At 36.2% G+C, this 22,465-nt stretch overlaps 1 protein-coding gene across 7 annotated transcripts in view; it reads right to left on the bottom strand.

The window, feature by feature from the left end:
• The window catches only part of PDE4D (phosphodiesterase 4D), a 1,603,025-nt gene that overhangs the window by 974,169 nt on the left and 606,391 nt on the right, over positions 1–22,465 (bottom strand). The window lies entirely within an intron of this gene.

Genomic DNA, 22,465 nt, shown 5'->3' with positions numbered 1-22,465 from the left:
TTCCAGGAGTGGTCCGAGTTGGAAATCAAGGCAAGCCCCCTTGCCACGGCTGAGTTAGGCGACCGTAGTTAAGGTTGGGTTACCTTTTCTGTTACAAGCCTCTGGTTATCTTCAGTGGTTTCCATCATAAGCACCTGCTTGCAATTTTGCCTTTCCGCCACTTTCAACAGAACACAGCTCCAGTACCAATGTGTTCTAAAACATGTTGTATCATTATTAGTCCACAGAAATTAGTCACATTTGACACTAAAATCCAAACTCAATTTTTATTTGTCTTCCTTTAATTAGTATTTTCCTGCCATGTTGAATGTTTTGGAGAAACCAAGAGAATTTCAGAATAATATATACTTTTTCCTGTACCTTTTAAAAATAATACTACATTACTTACAGATCACACGTCATTTACTCACTGTTAAAATAGTCCTAAAATTAGTCTTTGTGGGAGTTACCACAAAACCATCCATTATTTGAAATATAAATACATTTAGGGCTCACAATGGCTTGTTGGCAGCATAATTATTCTGTTCTCTGCACACACTCAATCTTCACATAATTGAATATGTACATTTTAGGCACATCATATAGTGAATACCAAAATATCAGAATCAGGAACCATCTCACAGACTCTCCAGAGTGCTGAAAATTCAGTGTTCTCCGTACAGTGAATGATCAGTGTAAACACCAATCAGGAAATAACATCAACAAAAATAAATGCAAACTTTGCTCGTTAGTAAGGGCAGTTTATAAAATGTGCAAGTGTCCCCTTCTCTAACTGGGAGCAATTAAATTTGCTATTGTGCAAAAAGACCCTTGGTATCTCTTTCTGGGTTTTTTCCCTTTTTTGGTGGTAGGAAATGTCCCTTCTTCCAACATTTCGGTGTTGGCACTCTGCCATATGTGTTTTTTTCACAAACCTGAGAAAGGCTGGGTCCTGAGAGAAGCAGGGCAGTCTCCCAGGTGCCACTTTCCTCTTTATATGACCAAAACCATAGTAATATTTGACTGAGGCACTCTCTCCCCTTCACAGACCCAACTGTGACTCATTGCAGTGGCCAACACATTTTCCATGCCTAGGAAGGTATTGAACTGATATCTTTCCAAACATGTGAGGAGAAAAAAAGAAGTGTTATGGAGTATAAACTGCTTTTTTCCCCTCAATTCATTGAGTTAGTAACAATTGGAACCATTTCAAAGAAGTATACACATTTCTTCTTTCCCCTGAAATGCTTGACACCTTTCCCCTCAATATAACTATGACAAAATATCTTTATATGTAATTCTTATGTTCACTCCTCAAGTACTAGTAGTACAAGCAATTTATGGTCTCCTTTCTGGAATAAACAGAATAATTGAAATCGAAGCTGCTTCTCTAAAACTGTCAACTTTTGCCTTCCTTTTAATTTATAAACACTTTCCCTATATCCTCCATTTATTTATAAAATGATTTCTTTGTTTTAATTATATAATTACAAGTCAAGTGTATTTTTAAGTATAAAAAATAATTTAAGTACTACGTTCTAATGTGTTCCCCACTTAGAGTTTTCAATTTCTCTTATAATTCCAAAAGGTTATTGATGTCATAGTTAATTGTATGATATCTGAAGTAAGACAACTTGGATTCCAGCCTATCACTTCCTATTCACATCACTTTAGCTGAGTTATGAACCCTTCATTCTCTTAAATGCAAGATTGTACTATTACTATTTCTCAGAGTCTGCTGATTACTGATTGAAATAATACTTAGCACAATACCTTATGTACAATAAATGTTTAATAAAAGCTAGAAATCTGATTATTCCTGCCAGACTTGGAATAATCCTAAATATTATCTTCATCAGTGGTCCCCAGCTGTGGCTGCGTCTAGGGAGTATCACCTGGAGGACTTAAAAACATCTGATGCTGAACGCTAGACCAGTGATTTCGAACTAGGATGTTATCAGAATCACTTGGAGAGCAAATCAAGCATGCAAGGCCCTGGTTCCTTGAATTAGGATACAACATCGGGCTTTGTATGGCAACCAAGTTTGCCAGGTGATTCTGGTTCAGACAAATTTAGAAATCATTGATGTGCCACAACAAATGAAATTAGTATTTCTCAGGGTAGGACCCAGACAAGAGTACTTAAAAAAACTTTCAATATATCAATAACTACTACCAATTGATTTCAATATATCAATAACTACTGATCCAGACCTACTCCCTCATTATGTGGTTGCAAAGACACTCCAGGTGCTCTTTGTTGACTTCCCTATGGCACTTACTTTCTGGGAAAACCAGTTGAAGAGCCCAGATCTCATGAAAATATATATTTTATCTATTACTCTAGTTGTCTGTATATCAAAAGAAACTTATACTGTTTAAAATGAGCGTGCCAAGTCGTCTACTTAAAAAATCTTTTCATTAATCTAGGAGTTGCCTAGTCATTTTTGAAACAACCAGAACATACCACGGATTCATTGGTTTTCTATGCTTATATGTCCATTTTTAATATAAATTGTCCATTGTTTCTATTGAGTGATCGTAGATGGAGTTTTATGGGCATGGTGTAAGAGGGTGTTTACAACTATTGGGTGTGTATAGAGCATTTTTGAAAGCTTTCACTACTTAGCATAAAACACATGTGTATAAAAAGTGAAAAGTCCAGGTAAAAGATCAGTGTATTCTTTTCTGAAAAAAACTAAATAAGCAGTTAGTTGGTGCCATTACTGTAAGACAGAGTATTGTACCTCACTATCACTGTCCTTTTCTGCCAATGCCTTTCAAATCTGCCCTAGAGAGCCAGTCAGTCACTCAATATGCTGCTGGGCAATTAACAAGGAGAACATTGCTGTCAATAATGATGGCGAGTTCTGGTAGAAATGTTGTCAATTGAAAGCTAGGAGATAGCAGGCATCATTTCTATCCAGAACACAAAAGTAAATGATAAATGGTAAGTTATGATAACTAAGAGTCTATTTCTAACTTGGTGATGGGAGGAGGATTTCAATGAAACATAATTTTTATTGGAGTATAATTGATTTACAGTGTTGGGTTAGTTTCAGGTGTACAGCAAAGAATCCATTTATACACATATCCACTGTTTTTAGATTTTTTTTCCATATAGGCCATTATAGAGTATTGAGTAGAATTTCCTGTGCTGTACAGTAGGCCCTTGTTAGTTATCTGTTTTATACATGGTAGTGTGTATATATTAGTCCCAATCTCCCAATTTATCCCCACTTAGCCCCTGTTAACCATGTTTGTTTTCTACATCTGACTCCATTTCTGTTTTATAGATAAGTTAATTTGTACCCCCCCTTTTTAGATTCCACATAGAAGCAATATCATGTGATGTTTGTCTTTCTTGGGCTGTCTTCACTCAGTGTGACAAACTCTAGGTTCATCTACGTTGCTGCAAATGCCATTATTTTGTTCTTTTTTATGACTGAGTAATATTCCATTGTGTATATGTACCACATCTTCTTTATCTATTCCTCTATTGATGAACATTTAGGATGCTTCTGTGTCCTAACTATTGTAAATAGTGCTCCTATGAACACTGAAGTACATGCATTTTTTTTTCCATTTATGTCTCTCTCCAGATATATGCCCAGGAGTCAGATTGCTAGATCATATGGTAGCTCTATTTTTACTTTTTAAAGGAACTTCTATACTGTTCTCCATATGAGTCTTTTTTTGCATATGGTGGCTCAGAGGTTAAAGCGTCTACCTGCAATGCAGGAGACCTGGGTTCGATCACTGGGTTGGGAAGATCCCCTGGAGAAGGAAACGGCAACCTACTCCAGTACTCTTGCCTGGAGAATCCCATGGATGGAGGAGCCTGGTGGGCTACAGTCCACAGAGTTGCAAAGAGTCGGATACGATTGAGCGACTTCACTCACTCACTATGTATACTTGAACACCTGTATTTTAATAGGATGCATTAATTCAATGTGAAACAGATAGCATAAAGTTGAAAATTTTTCACTAGCAATATTGTCATAAGGCCAAGCAGGTGTCTAATTAGAAATAACCAAAGGATGCATTCAGTCTTAGATTTTCCCTAGATTTTCAATGTTTTTAGTATTTTCTAGAGCCATAAAAGCACTCTGAAAATTGTGAAAGTCTGTACATGTATTAAGTCGTATGTATTGTCAACATTACCACTATAAATACTAGTACTAAAGTCTCCTTCCCATTATTTCTGATATATTAAGTCATTTTCCAGTCACTTTTTCTCTAATATGAAACAAACAGGAATATGCAATAAATGTTAAAGTAAGAAATGCTTGTCTTAAGCATATCTGCCTTTGGCTAGCACATTAATGCTAATTTAGCAGCAACTTGTTGGTTGACACACAGGTTTCAGTACTACCAGAAAGCAAATTTGTAGCTTTCTAATGACCCCACTTCACTTGTCAATTTAAGTTAAAAGTGTAGCTTATATAGTGGTAAAGAATCTGCCTGCCAATGCAGGAGATGCAGGTGTGATCCTCGGCTCAGGTAGATCCCCTGGAGGAGGAAATGGCAACCCTCTCCAGTATTCTTGCCTGGGAAATCTCATGGACAGAGGAGTCTGGCAGGCTACAGTCTATGGGGTTACAAAGTCAGACACAACTGAGCGACTGAGTATGAACACAATTCTCATGTAGACTTTGGTGTTTCATTAATTTACATAAAAAAATACTTGTACTCAAGGAGCTTAGAAGCTGTAAGTCAGTGGGTGGGGAAGGGAGACAGGGAGGCAGAGAAAAAGGATGCGTGGGAGGGAGAGAGAGAGAAAGAGAAGGAGAAGGAGAGAGGGAGAGTTGATAGAGATATGTAGTGTCTGCAGTGGAAACACAGGCTGCTGCTGCTGCTGCATCGCTTCAGTCGTGTCCGACTCTGTGCGACCCCATAGATGGCAGCCCACCAGGCTCTGCCGTCCCTGGGATTCTCCAGGCAAGAACACTGGAGTGGGTTGCCATTTCCTCCTCCAATGCATGAAAGTGAAAAGTGAAAGTGAAGTCGCTCAGTCGCGTCCGACTTTTAGCGACCCCATGGATTGCAGCCTAACAGGCTCCTCCGTCCATGGGATTTTCCAGGCAAGAGTACTGGAGTGGGGTGCCATTGCCTTCTCCGGGAAACACAGGAGGGACATTCAATTCATAGGACTCAGTGAGTCTTCACAACGAAAGAGTTGTATCCAAGCTGGATACAACTAAGACCTCAAGTGCAAATCAGAATTAGCTAATCTCATTTTGCGTGAATATATTTGTGTGACTGTGTATGTGTATACCTTGGGGAATGTCAAAGGGTAAAGACAACTGGGCAGAAACTGACATAGGCAAAAACTTAAGAGATGAGAGAAATTATGCAGCACTGGACATTCAGAAAATGGTAAGTGATTCTATAAATCTGTGAGGACAGATAGGCAGTATGTAAACATCTGATGATGAATCACTTCTTATGAAGTGCCCCCTCAAGGTAATAGGGTGACTTTATGTCAGTTATCTTTAAGGACCCTTTCTGGGTGGACCAGGTTTTAGGGTTGATGGGTAGGATGCGAAGAGGATCCAAATCAAGGATTTGGTTTTAAGTTTTTAGGGTTGATGTGTAGGATGCAAAACAAGGATAGGAGAGGAAGAAGGAAGGTAAGTGCTGTCTCTGAGAAGGTGAGGGTGGACTAAACTCTAAGATACAAATGGAAGACTTTGCCTTAAATAATACAAAAGATTAGAAGAGCCAACATACTGGAAAAGACCCTGATGCTGGGAAAAATTGAGGGCAGGAAAAGGGGGCAATAGAGGATGAGATAGTTGGATAGCATCACTGACTCAATGGACATGAGTTTGAGCAAACTCTGGGAGACAGTGAAGGACAGGGAAGCCTGGTGTGCTGCAGTCCATGGGGTCACAAAGAGTCAGACACAACTTAGTGATTGAACAACAACAATAAGCCTGAAGACAACATTTCCATTGTGACAGGAGAGAAATGGGAAAGGATGGATTTAGATGCAAGTAGGTTTATTACATTTACTGAGTATTCAACTTTTGGCACTCTGCCAAACACTTCTCATGCATTATTTTATTTAATCTTTTTAACAATGCACTTCTTTCTTACATTTCAACATTTTGAAAATCATAATGAATCTTTCAGCAGAGACTAAAAGGTTTGTGCCAGTGTCTTGCAGATGTTGACTGTAGCCTTGAGACCTAACTCTACATAGAAAACACCTGTGCACCTGATTGTCTCAACATTAATTACTTAATTCATCCAATATTTATTGAACACTAAATATGAACCAACCACTAAGTTCTGGAGCAAAAGAACTGAATAAAACAGAAAAGTTCTGGCTCTTCTGTTTTGATTGGAAAGGCCAGAATAAACACCAGGCAAAGATATAAATATGTTTGATATGGTGAAGTGCTGTAAAACAAACTGATAGAAATTAAGAACTCAGAGTATGATATATGAGAGTTTGTAAATGGTGATCAAGGAAGACTTCTCTGATAGGGTAGAACAGAAGTAAAAACCTGAAGAAAGTAAGGGAGTAAGCCAGTGTTCCAGGCTATAGAAAAAGCAAGTGCACAGACCCCAACCTAACAGCAAGTCTGTTGTATTTGAGGAATAGCAAGCTGATGAATGGCCTGGGATGAAGTGAGCTGGAGGCTATTTGGAAATGGGGACAGATCAAGGAGGACCATGTGGGTCATGGTGAGAATGGTGAATTTGCCACTTATATTCAGAGCAACACAGAGTTGAATTTTAGACTTAATTAAATTGAATCAGACACCTAATAATCATTGCAAATGGCTTCAAAAGACTATGCCTTATTGAAGAGAGATTATTAAATATGTAGAAAAATATGAAATTATGTCTGTGAGACAAATTTTTTTTCTAAGTAAAGAAAATGTTTATTTCAGGGAAAGAGATTACACTTCTGTATCTCTCTCTGTATATATATATATATATATATATATACATATATACATACACACACACACACAGTATATATCTATATATAAGAAAACAAGATATTCATTAGTCCTTGAAGCTGTATATTGCTTTATCATTAAAATAACTAAAAAATCATGGTCAGTCATACAGCAGTAATACACTTAAAATGAGTAGATATTACCAGATCCCTCAGAATATGTCATAGAACTTTCAAAATAACTGATTTGTGAGAACTGAAGGATAATTATTCAGGTGCTAAATGTCCATCTGTCAAAAGCTTCTGGCTGGCTTTTAAGAGAGGGTGCTAAACTTCTAGTGTTTGATAGTTAAATTCAAAAAAAGAATCACTGTGCCTTGAAATGTCGCTCTCAATATCAAAGATGAAAAAGAGATTATAAGAAGGTAGCCTGTTACTATGAAATTAGGCCTAACTAGCAAAGACTAAAGTAGTTAAGAGTCTATATGTTAAGACTTAATCTTATACTTTGAGATGCTGAAAAGTAACATGATAGATAGATATTGGTAGGCAAAATGTATGCATCTTCCACTTGTTTCAGAAAATAGAAGATTTTTTCATTTTACAGAGTTCCTATTAAATTGAGTTGAATATTGTAGTGAGTGGGTTCCTTAAGATGGAGGATTATTAGCATTAACTTCATTTTTCATGTGAGGAAGCTGAAGCTCAGGAAGGCAGCCAGGTCAGCACTGGCCTCAGTCCAGGTAATTGTTTAGTATCAAAGCCTGGACTTGAGCCCTGGCCAAACTGAGTTGAAAAGCTGTGATTTGCCTGGGTGACAAAGGAAGAAACTCACCATAGAAACTTTGAAATGAAAATGTCAGTGGATGAGTTGTTTAATAATATCAGTGGGTAGGTAATCTAGTATAGCAGTTGAGAGCTGAAAAGATGTTAGCTGAAATATTAGAAATATCTTTTGTGAGGGACAAGATACAAATGCTCATTATAAATACTTCTAGTCAAAATTAAGCCATTGATCCTAGACAGCTTAATAAGATAAAACACTCAACAAACACACACACAGTACATTGAAGATAATATGGATTGAAAAAGAAGGAACAAAACTCATTATTCTCTGATGGTGTCATTATCCACATATGAAACACAAAAGAATCTGTAGAAAAATTATTAGAATAAGAGAGTTTAGAAGGGTGACTAATTTACAAGACTCAATTGTTCTTCCATTTACAGGCAACAGATAAATGCTGTATATACATACACACATACATATACATACATACATACAATTCTTAGGAATAAACAATAAATGATAAGACCATTATGGAAAATTTTTTTAATTTTAAAAATCTTAAATAGACTTGAATAAATATAGAGATATACCATTTTCATGAATGGAAGGAATCAATTAAAGAAGAAAAATTTTCACAAATTGATTAGAATTGATCAAATAGATACAGAATAGGATCAAATAGAATAGATCTACCCAAAATTCCAATAGGATATTTCAAGGAATTTGCATGCTTATAAAATTTTCATATGAAAAACAAATAGGAGGAAATAGATAAGGGTACTTTCCCAACCAACTATTAATGTTTATTTTAAATATGTATTAATAAATACAGTAAAGTACTAGCATAAGATAAATAAAATATCTAACAAAGCAAAATAAAGACCACAGACATAGACCTTTACAATATATAAAATCGTATTATTTGAGAGAGATGGCATTGCCACCTATTGGGAATAGAGCAATTGTTCAGTAAACGGTGTTGGAGCTATTGATAACCCATAGCATAAAAGATAAATCTTGATGCCTACCTCATATAACAAACAGAATTCAATCCCAATCATATTAAATATTTTTAAAGCATGTGTTTAGATATTTAGAACTTTAAATATTTAGAAGGAAGTACTGCAGAATAGTATTCTGATATTTGGACAAGTGAGGATCTCTTTTTTAAAAAAAAATATTTATTTTTAATTGGCGAATAATTGCTTTACAATGTTGTATCAATTTCTGCCATACTTCAACATGAATCAATGATAGGTATACATATGTCTCCTCTTGAACCTCCCTCCTACCTCCCACCGCACCCCACCCTTCTACATTGTCACAGAGCACTGGGTTGAGCTCCCTGCATCATACAGCAAATTCTCACAGACCATCTATCTTACATACAATAGTATATATGTTTCAATGAATATCAATAACTTTAGATATGCAGATGCCCTTGTGGCAGAAAGTGAAGAAGAACTAAAGAGCCTCTTGATGAAAGTGAAAGAGGAGAGTGAAAAAAGTTGCCTTAAAACTCAGCATTCAGAAAACTAAGATCATGGCATCTGGTCCCAGCACTTCATGGCAAATAGATGGGGAAACAATGGAAACAGTGAGATACTTTATTTTGGGGGGCTCCAAAATCACTGCAGATGGTGACTGCAACCATGAAATTAAAAAATGCTTGCTCCCTGGAAGAAGAGCCATGACCAACCTAGACAGCATATTAAAAAGCAGAGACATTACATTGGCAACAAAGGTCCCTCTAGTCAAAGCTGTGGTTTTTCCAGTAGTCATGTATGGATATGAAAGCTGGACTATAAAGAAAGCTGAGTGCCGAAGAAACGATGCTTTTGAACTGTGGTGTTGGAGAAGACTCTTGAGAGTCCCTTGGACTGCAAGGAGATGAAACCAGTCAATCCTCAAGGAAATCAGTCCCAAATATTCATTGGAAGCACTGATGCTGAAGCTGAAGCTCCAATACTTTGGCCATCTGATGGGAAGAACTGACTCATTTTAAAAGACCCTGATGCTGGGAAAGATTGAAGGTGGGAGGAGAAGTGGACGACAGAGAATGAGATTGCTGGGTGGCATCACCAACTCTATGGACATGAGTTTGAGTAAGCTCCAGGAGTTGGTGATGGACAGGGAAGCCTGGCGTGCTACAGTCCATGAGGTCACAAAGAGTTGGACACGACTGTGTGATTGAATTGAACTGAATAAACAGGTTTATTAGTACCATTTTTCTAGAGTACATATATAATATACATGTTAATATACAATACTTTTTTTTCTTCTTGACTTACTTCACTCTGTTTAAGAGCCTCTTTTCTCATCCTCACTAGAACTGACTGAAATTCGTTCTTTTTTGTGGCTGAGTCATATTCCATTTTATATATGTGCCATAACTTCTTTATCAATTCATCTGTTGATGGACATCTAGGTTGCTTCCATGTCCTGACTACTGTAAATGAAGCAACTGACAAATGATTAATCTCCAAAATATAAAAACAGCTCAGGAAATTCAAGGGGCTTCCCTGATAGCTCAGTTGGTAAAGAATTCGCCTGCAATACAGGAGACCCCAGTTCAGTTCCTGAGTTGGGAAGATCCCCTGGAGAAGGGATAGGTTATTCACTCCAGTATTCTTGGGCTTCCCTTGTGGCTCAGCTGGTAAAGAATCCACCTGCAATGTGGGAGACCTGGGTTTTGATCCCTGGATCGGGAAGATCCCCCAGAGAAGGGAAAGGCTACCCGCTCCAGTATTCTGTCCTAGAGAATTCCATGTACTCTATAGTACATGGAGTGGCAAAGAGACAGACACGACTCAGCGACTTTCACTTTCAGTTTCAGGCAGTTCAATATCGGAAAAATAAACAACCTAATCAAAAAATGGTCAGAAGACCTAAACAGATGTATCTCCAAAGAAGACATAGAGATAGCTAATAAACACATGAAAAAATGCTCAACATTGCTTATTATTAGAGAAATGCAAATCAAAACTACAGAGGTATTTATTACTTCACACCAGTCATAATGGCCATCATCAAAAAATCTATAAAAACTAAATGCTGGAGAGGATGTGGAATAAAGAGAATTGCCTTGCACTGTTGGTAGGGATGTAAATTGATATAGCCTATGGATAACAGTATGGAGATTTCTTAAAAAAAAAAAAAACAAACTAGCAATAAAACTACCATATGACCCAGCAATCCTACTACTGGGCATATACCCCGTGAAAATCACAATTCTAGAAGACATATGTACCCCAATTTTCATTTCAGAGAGGATCTTCTTTTTAAAAGTTATAAGAAATACTAACAATGAAAGAAAAGATTAATAAACAAACTACATTAGCATGTAGAACTTCCATTAAGAAAGTGAGAGGACAAGTCATAATCTGGGAGAAAATACTGAAATACATGTAATTCTCAAAGCATTATTTTAAAATCAGTACTCCTATAAATCAAGAAAGAAATAATGGAAAAACAGTCAAAATATACGACAAGGCATTTCACAGAAGGGGAAAGCTGAATGGTCATGAAACTTTAGAAAAACTGAGTAGTCTTTTTTGTAATCAAGTGAAATGCACATTCTGATCACAGTGAGAAGGCATGTACTATCCACCAGGTTGGCAAAGAAGTAAGAAGCCTTATGTTGTTGGTAAAGATAGGAATTCTTATACATTGCTGGTGGGAAAATAATCTACCATTATCTTGTAAAAGTGACTATTAACATTGACCAATATTCACCATTCCACTCCTGGGTACTTAGTGCAGAGAACTGCTTAAACACACACACACACACACACACACACACACACATGCCAGGAGACATGCACCTGAGTGTTTGTAGCAGGATTATGCTTTATAACAAAAAGCCAGACACCACCTCAATTCTTCGCAATAAAAGAAAAAATAAATTCTGGGATGTCCACACAAATGTTACATCATGAAGCCGTAAATGACTATTCGAGGCAACTTGGATGAATCTTAGAAATAAACAGCTTGTTAAGCTAGCAAAGCAAGTGGCAGTAGACTACAAACACTGTACCTTCTTCTGAAGTTCAAACACAAGAAACAAATGAGGAAATGAGGCAAAAACTCCACGGAAAACAAAATAATACATTTGGCACAATGCTCTTCAAACTAATATGCATATGAGTTGATTATTTATTAAACGCAGATTCTGACTCAATAGATCTGAGATTCCGTATTTCTAATAAGCTCCCAGATGGCACCACTGCTACCGATCTTAAGCAGCAAGATCATACTTAAGCAGCAAGATTTTAAAGAATACGTACATATGTGATATTTTAGGAAGTGTTTAAAAATAGAAGGATTACGAAATTCACAAAACGTAGGGTGGTTATTACCTGGTGAGCTGGGAAGAAAGAGATGGTCAGTGGGAGAAAGAAGATGCAATATGTTGACAATATTATAGTTCCAAAATGATATGCTGTATAAGCTGCATATTACTAAGATTCCTTTGTATATATTGAATATTGAATGATAAATACCCACAGACATGCACAGGGCCGGGAACCTACTTCACTACCAAGAGAACAGATAAAATGAAGTGGGCAGGAGCTTAGTAGGCAGCATGGAGGCAAATATCACATTAGTTAGAAGAGAAAGCTATAGGCCATGTGTGAACACTCTGTATTTATAAACTCCCCCCAATTCCATCACTGGACTGACTTTCAGACCTGTGGCAGCAGAAAAAATATGAGAAATCCAAACAGAATTCTGAAAAATGATAAGCAAACTTCTTTAAATTAGAATTCATTTTCCTTTCAAAGTTTACCTTTTAAATTAATGCTGAAATAGAACAAAAAATATTGTGCAAAGATGGTAGCTTTCAATGCCAGGTTAATGTGCTCCTTTCTTTGGCTGTGATTATCTCTTCCTGTATCCCTAGATATTTACCCCCTACATACTCTTTTTTATCATTAAATTTATTTATTTTTAATTGGAAGATAATTGCTTTACACTATTGTGTTGGTTTCTGCCACATATCAACATGAAGGAGCCACAGGTATACATATGTTCCCTCCTTCTTGAAACTTCCCCCTCGACTTCCACTCCATCTCACTCCTCTAGGTTGTCACAGAGCTCTACATCCTTTGATCAGCAGAACGTTTCCTTCCTAGGGTCAGGGAGCATTTTAATTTTTAAAGTATCTGCCATTAAAATATAACATTCCTTATCATCTAACATTTTAGCTATCAGCAAAATCACAGTAGGGATTAGTAGTAACTAACAAGAACTGAGGATAGTTGCCTAAGGATCAAGAAGCAGCAGGATTAGCAGAAAAAAGAGGAGAATTATGGTAGTTTAAAATAGAATATGGATAGTGAGAGAGAAAAAAAATTGCTATTCTCAGTATAACCTCAAGTTCCCCCAAACTGTTCTAATGTATAAAAAACTACATCTCTGAATCACATATTCATCTATCTGTTCTAAGCAATAAACAGTATAAGACAAAAGGGGTGAGGATGCCTAAATCCCAGCAATAGTTAGTATGTATAGTTTACTGTGAGGCTGCAATTGTTCTGTGTTTCAAGAATTTATTATTATCCCCACTGTATAGATAACAAAACTGAGGCACAGAGAAGGGTAATGACTTGTCAAAGAGCCCACAGAGCTCTTCTAGACTAGAGTTCCCTGCTGCCTCTGCAGTTTCAGTACCTGCCCCTCTATTAGCAAGTCTTGTGTGCTTGGATATCTCCAATTTCCTTGCAAATGGAATGGGATGTTCTAGTTAAGGGGATGGGTACAGGGACCAAACAGAACTAATTCACCCCTGAAAGTTGTGAGATTTAGGGGCAAGTTTTGTAACTTTGTTGAGCCCTAGTTTCCTCATCTATAAACCTTTCTCATCTTGAGAGAACCCAGACATTTTGTTGCTTTCTTCCTCTTTTATCTCCCTGAATCAGATAGCAATTAAGTATGAAATCATATTGGGAGAAGCTTCAACAGAAACCCAATTTTCAGATGCCCAAACTAGAAACTTGTAATACATAGGAAAAGGGGTGGGGGTGGGATTCTCTCCCTCCTGGCAAGGAATAAGGCCATTCTAGGACTGATTCCCTAAATTTAAATTCATGAGCTTTCATGTAGGTAGGGTGGGTGGAGATATCTCTGAACTTTTTTTAGAAAATTATCCAAGACCACCTAATTCAAATCTTACTGTAGCTATAGGTGGTAGTAGTTGAAAGATGAGTAAGTTTAACTCATTATAGCAAATGGCTTTTCCTTAAGTAATAACAAATATGTTATTTTTCAGCAATACTACAGTTTGTCTTTGAGAACTGAGGTAAACTACTTCAAAGAAGGGGCTGGCATTGAGGAAAGACTAGTTTTTCAATCTGTCCAAAAGAGAGAATTCAGATTAGTACCTGGGCACATTCACAAACTAACTTGAATGAGGTCCAGTTATTCCCTTTCTTTGTAAATGCGAGTTTTTTTTTTTTTTTTAATGAAACTGTGCCTTTTTGAAAAAAAATGGGGAACATGCTGTTTATTTCAATAGAAGTATAAAATTTCCATGTAACTTTCTGAGTAGAGGAAAACAAGAACCTTGGTAGAGGTAAAAATGAATAGAATTCACAATTCAAGGCAGACTCTCTAACATGTTCATTTTTAATGTTTGTGCTGGCTTATTCTATCTTCTTATAGCCTTGACACAGTGATACAAGGTTTTATTTATTTTGATCAATGTAATTTTGACATAATATTTGAAGGAAGGAGAAGGATCTGAACCATTATTCTCCCCAGACTGACACGACCATTTTCAGATAAATGGAAGACCCATGGTCTAATATTACTAAGACTGAATAATTTCCTCCCTGGCTCAGTGCATGGGAAATGGCATATTTTCTTCATGCATAAATAATGGGAATCTCATCATGTGAACACACTGAATTGTTTAGAATGCTTTGTGGAGTGTGCCAAATGGAGATCTAGATTTATTTGCAAGTGGCTTCTGTGCAGATTCAAAGGTAGGGATGAACTGACCAATTATAAACCACACATTGCATTTTCAACCCAGTTCTTTAGTGTTGGGCAAGTAACCCATAAATAATGAAGTTATTGAGTCAAAATGGTCAAAACAGTAGTAAGTAGTTTCATTGCATTTAAATATTATTTTTATTTTTAAAATTAATTTAAAACATATTTAATCATCATTATTAAGAAAATGGACACTATAACCAGAAGCCCTGAGTTTCAATACCAGCTGCCTCTGCATGTGTGACTGCAGGTAGATTACATTAAGTGCTCTATCAGTTTCACATTTATAAGGTGGGGATGATAAAGGATAATTACTGATGATAATTTTATAAAATATTGTAAGGATTAAATGAGACAATAAGTATAAAAAAGCTTGGCACAGTTTTTTGCTCATAAGTATCAGGGAAGCCCAATATGTATACAAAAGCACACATATACGTAAATATATGTGTGTGTGTATGTATATATGTACATATATATATATATATATATATATATAATCTGCCTGCAATGAGTCAGACATGACTAATATACAACACAGCATGCATATATTTAAATATACATTACATATAATATAGGAAATGAAGAAAATGGAAAGCCAACAACCTCACAGTATCAAGTTAGATGCAGAGCTCTTGAAAACTATGAGCTGTGTCCAAGCAGTAAGAAGTCTATCTCTTTAAGCCAACAATGGATATTTTAGTGAAATAAAGAGCTGTTGTACCTTAAAAATGAAGCTAATTATGCTTTCTACTCTGCTTTGTTTCTGTTGTACTTTTATTTTTACTCCATATGTGTATTCTGGCATATGGAGAAGAAGGAAGAAAACTAATGTTTACTGAAGGTCTACTGTACATCAGAGCTGCTGTAATGGGCATTTACCTATGTTACGGCAATTGATGGCCGTGGCCTTTTTATCAGGTAGGCGTTATTATTTTTACTTCACAGATGAAAAAGAGCTATAAAATTTACACAAATAGAAAATACTGCAACCCAATTTCTAGACACTATTTATGTACTTCCAAAGACTATTACATTTCTTTAAGGAATTTACCAAATCTAGTACTGGGTCAGGTTCCTATCTATTTTTAATCTGCAACTTTTCTGGGAAACTATGCTAGGAAAGTAGTTAGTTTTCTAAGCTAGTCTATTGATCCATAATAGAAATACCATATATTGCAATAGAAGGGGTCTGACAAACTATAGGCATGGGACAAATCCAACTTACCACCTGTTTTTGTAAATTAAATATTATTGGCACACAGCCACATCCATTCATTTACTGATTATCTATGGCTGCTTTCACACTACAATGGCAGAGTTCAGTAGTCATGACAGAGACTATATAGCCCATGAAGTAAAAAATATTTACTCTATGGGTCTTTATAGAAACTGTCTGCTAACCTCTGTGGTGGCTCAGTGGTAAAGAATCCACCTGCTAATGCAGGAGATGCAGAAGGCACTGGTTCGAGCTGTGAGTCAGGAAGATACCCTGCAGTAGGAAACGGCAACCTGCTGTAGTATTCTTGCCTGGAAAATTCCATGAACAGAGGAGCCTGGTGGGCTGTAGACCATGAGGTCACAAAGAGTCAGACACAACTGAGCAAGTGAGCATGGCAATGAATAAGAAAACATTAGATGACAAGTTCTATGATTAACAAACCACCAGTGTTCCACAGGACATAATCCCTGTCATATTTGGGCAAAAGTGAGTGTCAAGCTCCTAGAAGACATATTCAACAGCCTTCAATCAGTACCAGAGGGGACTCAGGGCATGAGGTGGTGTAATCTCAAGAGAATTGTTTTAATTCAGGTAGTTCACGCCAAAGGAAGAGCTCTTCTTTACAATCCCTAGCTGCCCAGCACAATTAACTGCTCATCTTTTGTCCGCAGCCTTTCCTTGTTACTCCTTTTTCCCCTCAGCTGAAACTTCTCCCAAGTCCTCTTTTTACCCCTCTTCCTCCGTCCTTTTCAAGAAGTGAAAGTCATCCCTCTTTCAAATACTCTTTTAAAGTGTGAAGGAATATGATTATTTACCCTTAACTGAAACTGATGTTTTTGAACTGTGGTGTTGGAGAGGACTTTTGAGAGTCCCTTGGACTGCAAGGAGATCAAACCAGTCCATCCTAAAGGAAATCAGTCCTGAATATTCATTGGAAGGACTGATGCTAAGGCTGAAGCTCTAATACTTTGGCCACCTGATGTGAAGAGCTGACTCATTTGAAAAGACCTTGATGCTGGGAAAGATTGAAGGCTGGAGGAGAAGGGGAAAACAGAGGATGAGATGGCTGGATGGCATCACCGACTTGATGGACATGAGTTTGAACAAGCTTCGGGAGTTGGTGATACACAAGGAAGCCTGATGTGCTGCAGTCCATGGGGTCGCAAAGAGTCAGACATGACTGAGCTACTGAACTGAACTGAACTGAAACTGATTTATATGCCTTTCTTCTTCAAGGCACTCGGATTCATTTATTTTTCTTCTGTTGGTGGAACCAAGAACTTTGAAATTTCAATAATTTTAGGCGATGTCCATGTAAAAGAAACATTTCCAGTTCCTAATACCATTATTAGAGCTCATAATAACTCTAAAGGTAATCTATAAAAAATACTCAGATGTTATTAACTGAAAGGCCAAATAATTTGTTCACATGTGTAAAGGAAGGTATAAAATAAACTCAAAAATCTTTTAAAAGGTGGAACTTCTGTAGGAAAACTTGAGTATTGATTACTGTTTTAGTGGAAGCACTGTGACCTCAAAATTTGCATCAAACAGACTGAAAAATGAATAATTATTATAATTTCTACTTAAAATTCAATTTTCCTTATAATGTTCATCAGTACCCTTCCTGATGGCTTAATAACATAAGCTAGAATCTAACTATATTAATCTCCTCAAGATGGTCTTGTGACTTTGTCCCAGAAACAACTGAGAAATAAGGTCCAAAACTGTGTATTTTTTGTAAAATATGGCCCTACTATGGACCATAATTCCAGTAATTATGTTGTACAAACCAAAAACTGGGTTTCATAGTCAGATAATTCTCTAGGAAATGGAAGCGATTATTACTTTCAAAATTTGAGATATAATTGACATATAACATTATATTAGTTTCAGTGGTACAACACTGAATACCTTATGAAATAATCACTAAAATAAGTCTAGTTAACATCCATCACCACACAGGTAATCTTTCTTCCTTATGGTGAGAACTTTTAAGATCTACTCTCCCAGCAACTTTCAAATATACAGTACAGTATTATTACCTATAGGCACCATATTGTACACTACACTTCTAGGACTTATTTATTTAAAAACTAGAAGTTTATACCTTTACCCATTTTTCCCAGTCTGCTACCAAACACCTCTTGTAACCACCAATATGTTCTCTGTATCTGTGAGATCAGGAAATGATTATTTTAATAATAATTATTTCCCCAAACATAGGATGTAAGATAATCATAACTATAGAGATGATCCAACATGGTCCCTATTGTCTTCCTCTTAGCTAAATGGGGAAGATATGGATAATTGAGAATTCTACATCCATTTTCAAAAACTAATAATGAAAGGAATTCAGGAAACTTGACTAGAGTTAGTGACATCCATGATGGGAAAAATAATCGTAATCATTAGAATGATTATTTGATTCTAATACAAAATGGTGGATTATTTTTTCTGAATTTCTTTTTTATCTACATGTATTACCATATTCATTATTTCATATTGTATTTTCTCCTTCCCTGGTGGCTCAGCTGATAAAGAATCTGCCCGCAATGTGGGAGACCTGGGTTTGATCCCTGGGTTGGGAAGATCCCCTGGAGAAGGGAAAGGCTACCCACTCCAGTATTCTGGCCTGGAGAATTCCATGGACTGTGTAGTCCATGGTGTGGCAAAGAGTCAGACACGACTGAGCGACTTTCACTTTAACTTTTCTCCTTAGTTCATGTTTAGGCATCATCTTTATTCGCACGAGTCTTTCAGGTGAATTAATTGAGTAGAAAATCCAGTTGTAAAAACAAAATTGATCAAATATGTTGACTTAAATACATTAATATCATCTTAGACTATGTCTTCTCTTTGATTTTTTTATATGCAAACATTTCTGTCTTATCACTGTATCTTTTACAGTCATTATTTCCTTTTCATTGCTACTTCCAAAAGTTTATAGTATAAACCTTCACTCATGGATTATTGTGACCACATTTTAATTTAATACTATTCAAAATGTGATCTGAAGACCACTTAAATCAGAAGCACACTGATACTACTTGTTAAGATGGAAATTAAAAGCCCTCTCCTGACTTAATCAGAACCTCCGGAGTAAGGCTCAGGAATCTGCGATTCCAACAAGCTACCTAGGTGGATTCTTAAGCACATTCAAGTTTAAAAACCACTGTTCAAACCACTGCGTTTTTCCTTTCTAATTTCCCCCTAGTTTCAGGAAGGTATGCACATTTTTATCAGATTCACCATTCAAATGTGCTGTCATTGTTTTTCTACTCCTCCATAGAGATTCTTCCAGATTTACCATTATTCTGAGGATGAAGTCTAAATGGCTCAACTTGGCTATCAAGGACCCAAACAAGATGGTCAGAAACTACGGTGGCAGCCCTTCACTGTCTCCAAAGATGACATGCTAATGTCTAGTTTCAGGCATTCAACTCTATTTAGAGTTTCTCCCATCTTCAGCTTGGTACACCTTCCACTTATTCAACTTCAACCCAACTGCAATTCAATCCAAAAGCAAGGCAATTCCAAGTTTTTCTATTCTTCCATTGTTCCGTCTTTGATCTTTCCTTTCATTTATTGTTCATACTATTCACATGGCCCTTAATCACAGCCTGAAATGCTTCTTGAATTGTTGTTTAATTTTTAATGTGAGTATGCATGTCTCATTTTCACACCTTGATCATGAAATTTCTGAGGATAAGAACATTTTGTATCTAAATTGTTCTGCAAGCATACTCACAAACAATGAATAAATATATTTGAAATTACTAAATAAATTAAAAATTGATGGTCTCCATTGATTTAACCACTTATTTTGATTGATAGAGATGATTCTTTTGGTATTGCACATATCTCACATTGAAATTCCCTAATTTTATTAGCTTACAGTTATCTCATTTTCCTTTGCCAAAGAGCTATTCATGACAACTGAATTAATCCCAAATCAGACAAAATGCTAGCAACATAAACATTAAAATTCTAGTCCAAATATCATATGAAGATCTTGCTGGCTGATTCAGTTATGAGGTAGAGCTTGAAGTTATAAGCATCATTCTGCCTAGTCACAAAATCACAAGATGCCTCATTTCTCAATTATTGCTCACAACTCTACAAATAGATGCTGATAGTTTAGTTGTATGGCTCTGATACACCACAGGCCCCAGGTTCCCTACTGGTATTATTTACTCATGATACTTATAATCACAAATATCTCCTTGCCTCCAAAGGATTCCATGTCTAAAACACAAAGTCAGAATTCACAGTGCAGTAGAGTTCATGATGCAGGGTGAGGGTCCATACAAGAGTCTGTCAGAGACTAGATAATAAGCTAGATGAAGGATTAGCAAAGGAGCATTGGTTGATTTAAAGACTGGCTTATCTGTCTACCAGAATCTAAAACCCACCACATTCAAAGTTCTAAAGCAATTTGAGCTATCTTAATGAGAATATTTGGACAATAATTTATAAACTTTGAATCTAAATGGTCTTTTGATGAGGTCTAATCACACCATAGTCCATTTTTTAAGACATTTAAAGTAATGCATTATGGCAATGTGTATGTCCCTCATTTCTGTGACCAAAACATATAGCTAAATTCTCTGCTTAAATGGGTAATTTATTTTCTGTATGAATTATAATTATTTTAATGTTTTATGAGGCTCACAATAGTTTTGCTATTATTACTATTTAAATTTTCATAGAATTTCCCTTCTTTAAATTGGCAAAGTACAAGGGGAGGCTTTGGAGTAATAAAAATTTATTTCAAAACTCAACTCTGCCCCTATCAGTATGAATCTGGGTATGTTATCTACCTCTCTGAAGTTAATTTCCCTAAAATATTAAAAAAAGGAATAATAATTTCTACATGAAAGAATTGCAATAAGGATTTAATAACACACAAAATGGGTTGAGAACTGCACTTGCCATGCAGCTATTTACGTCTTTTTCCCCCTAAAATTTAATGAGAGAAACAGGTACATGCTACGTATTCAAAAATCATTTGTTGAATTAATATAATTAACATGTTTTATTGATCAGAAAAAAGATTAAAGCTGATATTTCTTTTTTTTTTTAAAGCTGATATTTCTTTATTTTAATGTAACTCATCTAAAATACCTGAACAGAAGGGAAAACAACTCAGTCCTTTCTTCTTTGAGATGCAGGAAAGCTGGTAATGGGAGATGTGTATCATCATCAAACTAATAAACACATTTTGATCAGTATTTCTATCACATAATAATCTAACAACATCAAAACACCTAGGAACATTACCCTGATGATCTATGAGGATCAGGTCAGTTAATCTGGTGTTTTGTTAACAATCCATAATGAGGCTGGAAGGGAGTCAATATTTGTGAGTTCTACACTCTTGAATCTCTAATGATTTTTAATCATTTATATAAACATAAGACGTAACAGAGATCATATCATTCACTTAGTAAATAAATGATTATTAAGCATCAGCTAACTGCCAGGAAATATTCTAGTCACTGGGGATACAGCAGTGAATAACACAATCAAGCTGGCTAGCGTCTGTATTTAATGTAGTGAGGTGGACAATAAACATGTTATACACTTAAAAGCAAACACTTCAGAAAGAAAATAGTGAGGCAAGCTCTGCCAAGAAGTGAAATGAGGGTGGTGCTAGCGGGTGAGGTTGCTAGGGAAGACCTCTCTGAGTAAGTGACTTTTAGGCTGAGATCCAAATGACATAGAGGAAAATATAAATATCAAGAGATAATCATTATAGAAGCAACAAAAAGGCTATTACAGCAGCCTTAAAGAAGGGCTTGGCCAGTCTGAATGAACAGACACCAAGTTACCGTCTCTTTGTTGCTTTAGTCGCTAAGTTGTGTCCGACTCTTTTGTGACCCCATGGCCTGTAGCCCACAATGCAGGATTCCTGGGTTTGAATCTAAGTCAGGAAGATTCCCCTGGAAATGGGAATGGCAACCTGCTCCAGGACTCTTGCCTAAGAGAATTCCATGGACAGACCATGGGGCGGAAAAGAGTTGGACATGACTAAGTGATTAACACTTTGACTTCACTTTCATGCTTGTTTACCTAGAATATAATACATATTTATCTATAGAAATTTGGAGTTACAATTGATATTTGACTCCTATTTGTGCAAATCTGCTAAAAATCGCTTCTGTGTGCTTTTTTAAGCTTCTGTATATTTGGTGGAACAAGCATGAAATGCCAATACTAGGATCAAGAATAATAATAGCCTTAAAGTGTGCTCAGAGTAATGTTAGAATTTTTTGGCATGAAGTTGTTTTTGAGAGACATCATTTATCCTTTGCTATATTCAACATTAAAAAGCAAAAGATAACATGTCATCAAATGATATGTATATACTGTTTTGCTATTTCTATTCCATTTCTCTATGTATCTCTAATAGAATAAATTATATATTTCTTAAATATAATTTATCCTTGGGTATAATATATACGTTTCTCTATGGAAATTATGAATTAAAATTGACACAATCTCACTTGTGCAAATCAGTTGTAAAAATGATTTATTTATTTAAATGACATTTAGGCAA

This window comes from Bos javanicus, chromosome 20 (assembly GCF_032452875.1).
Source record: "Bos javanicus breed banteng chromosome 20, ARS-OSU_banteng_1.0, whole genome shotgun sequence".
Lineage (NCBI taxonomy): Eukaryota > Metazoa > Chordata > Mammalia > Artiodactyla > Bovidae > Bos > Bos javanicus.
This window is presented reverse-complemented; position numbering and strand designations above follow the sequence as displayed.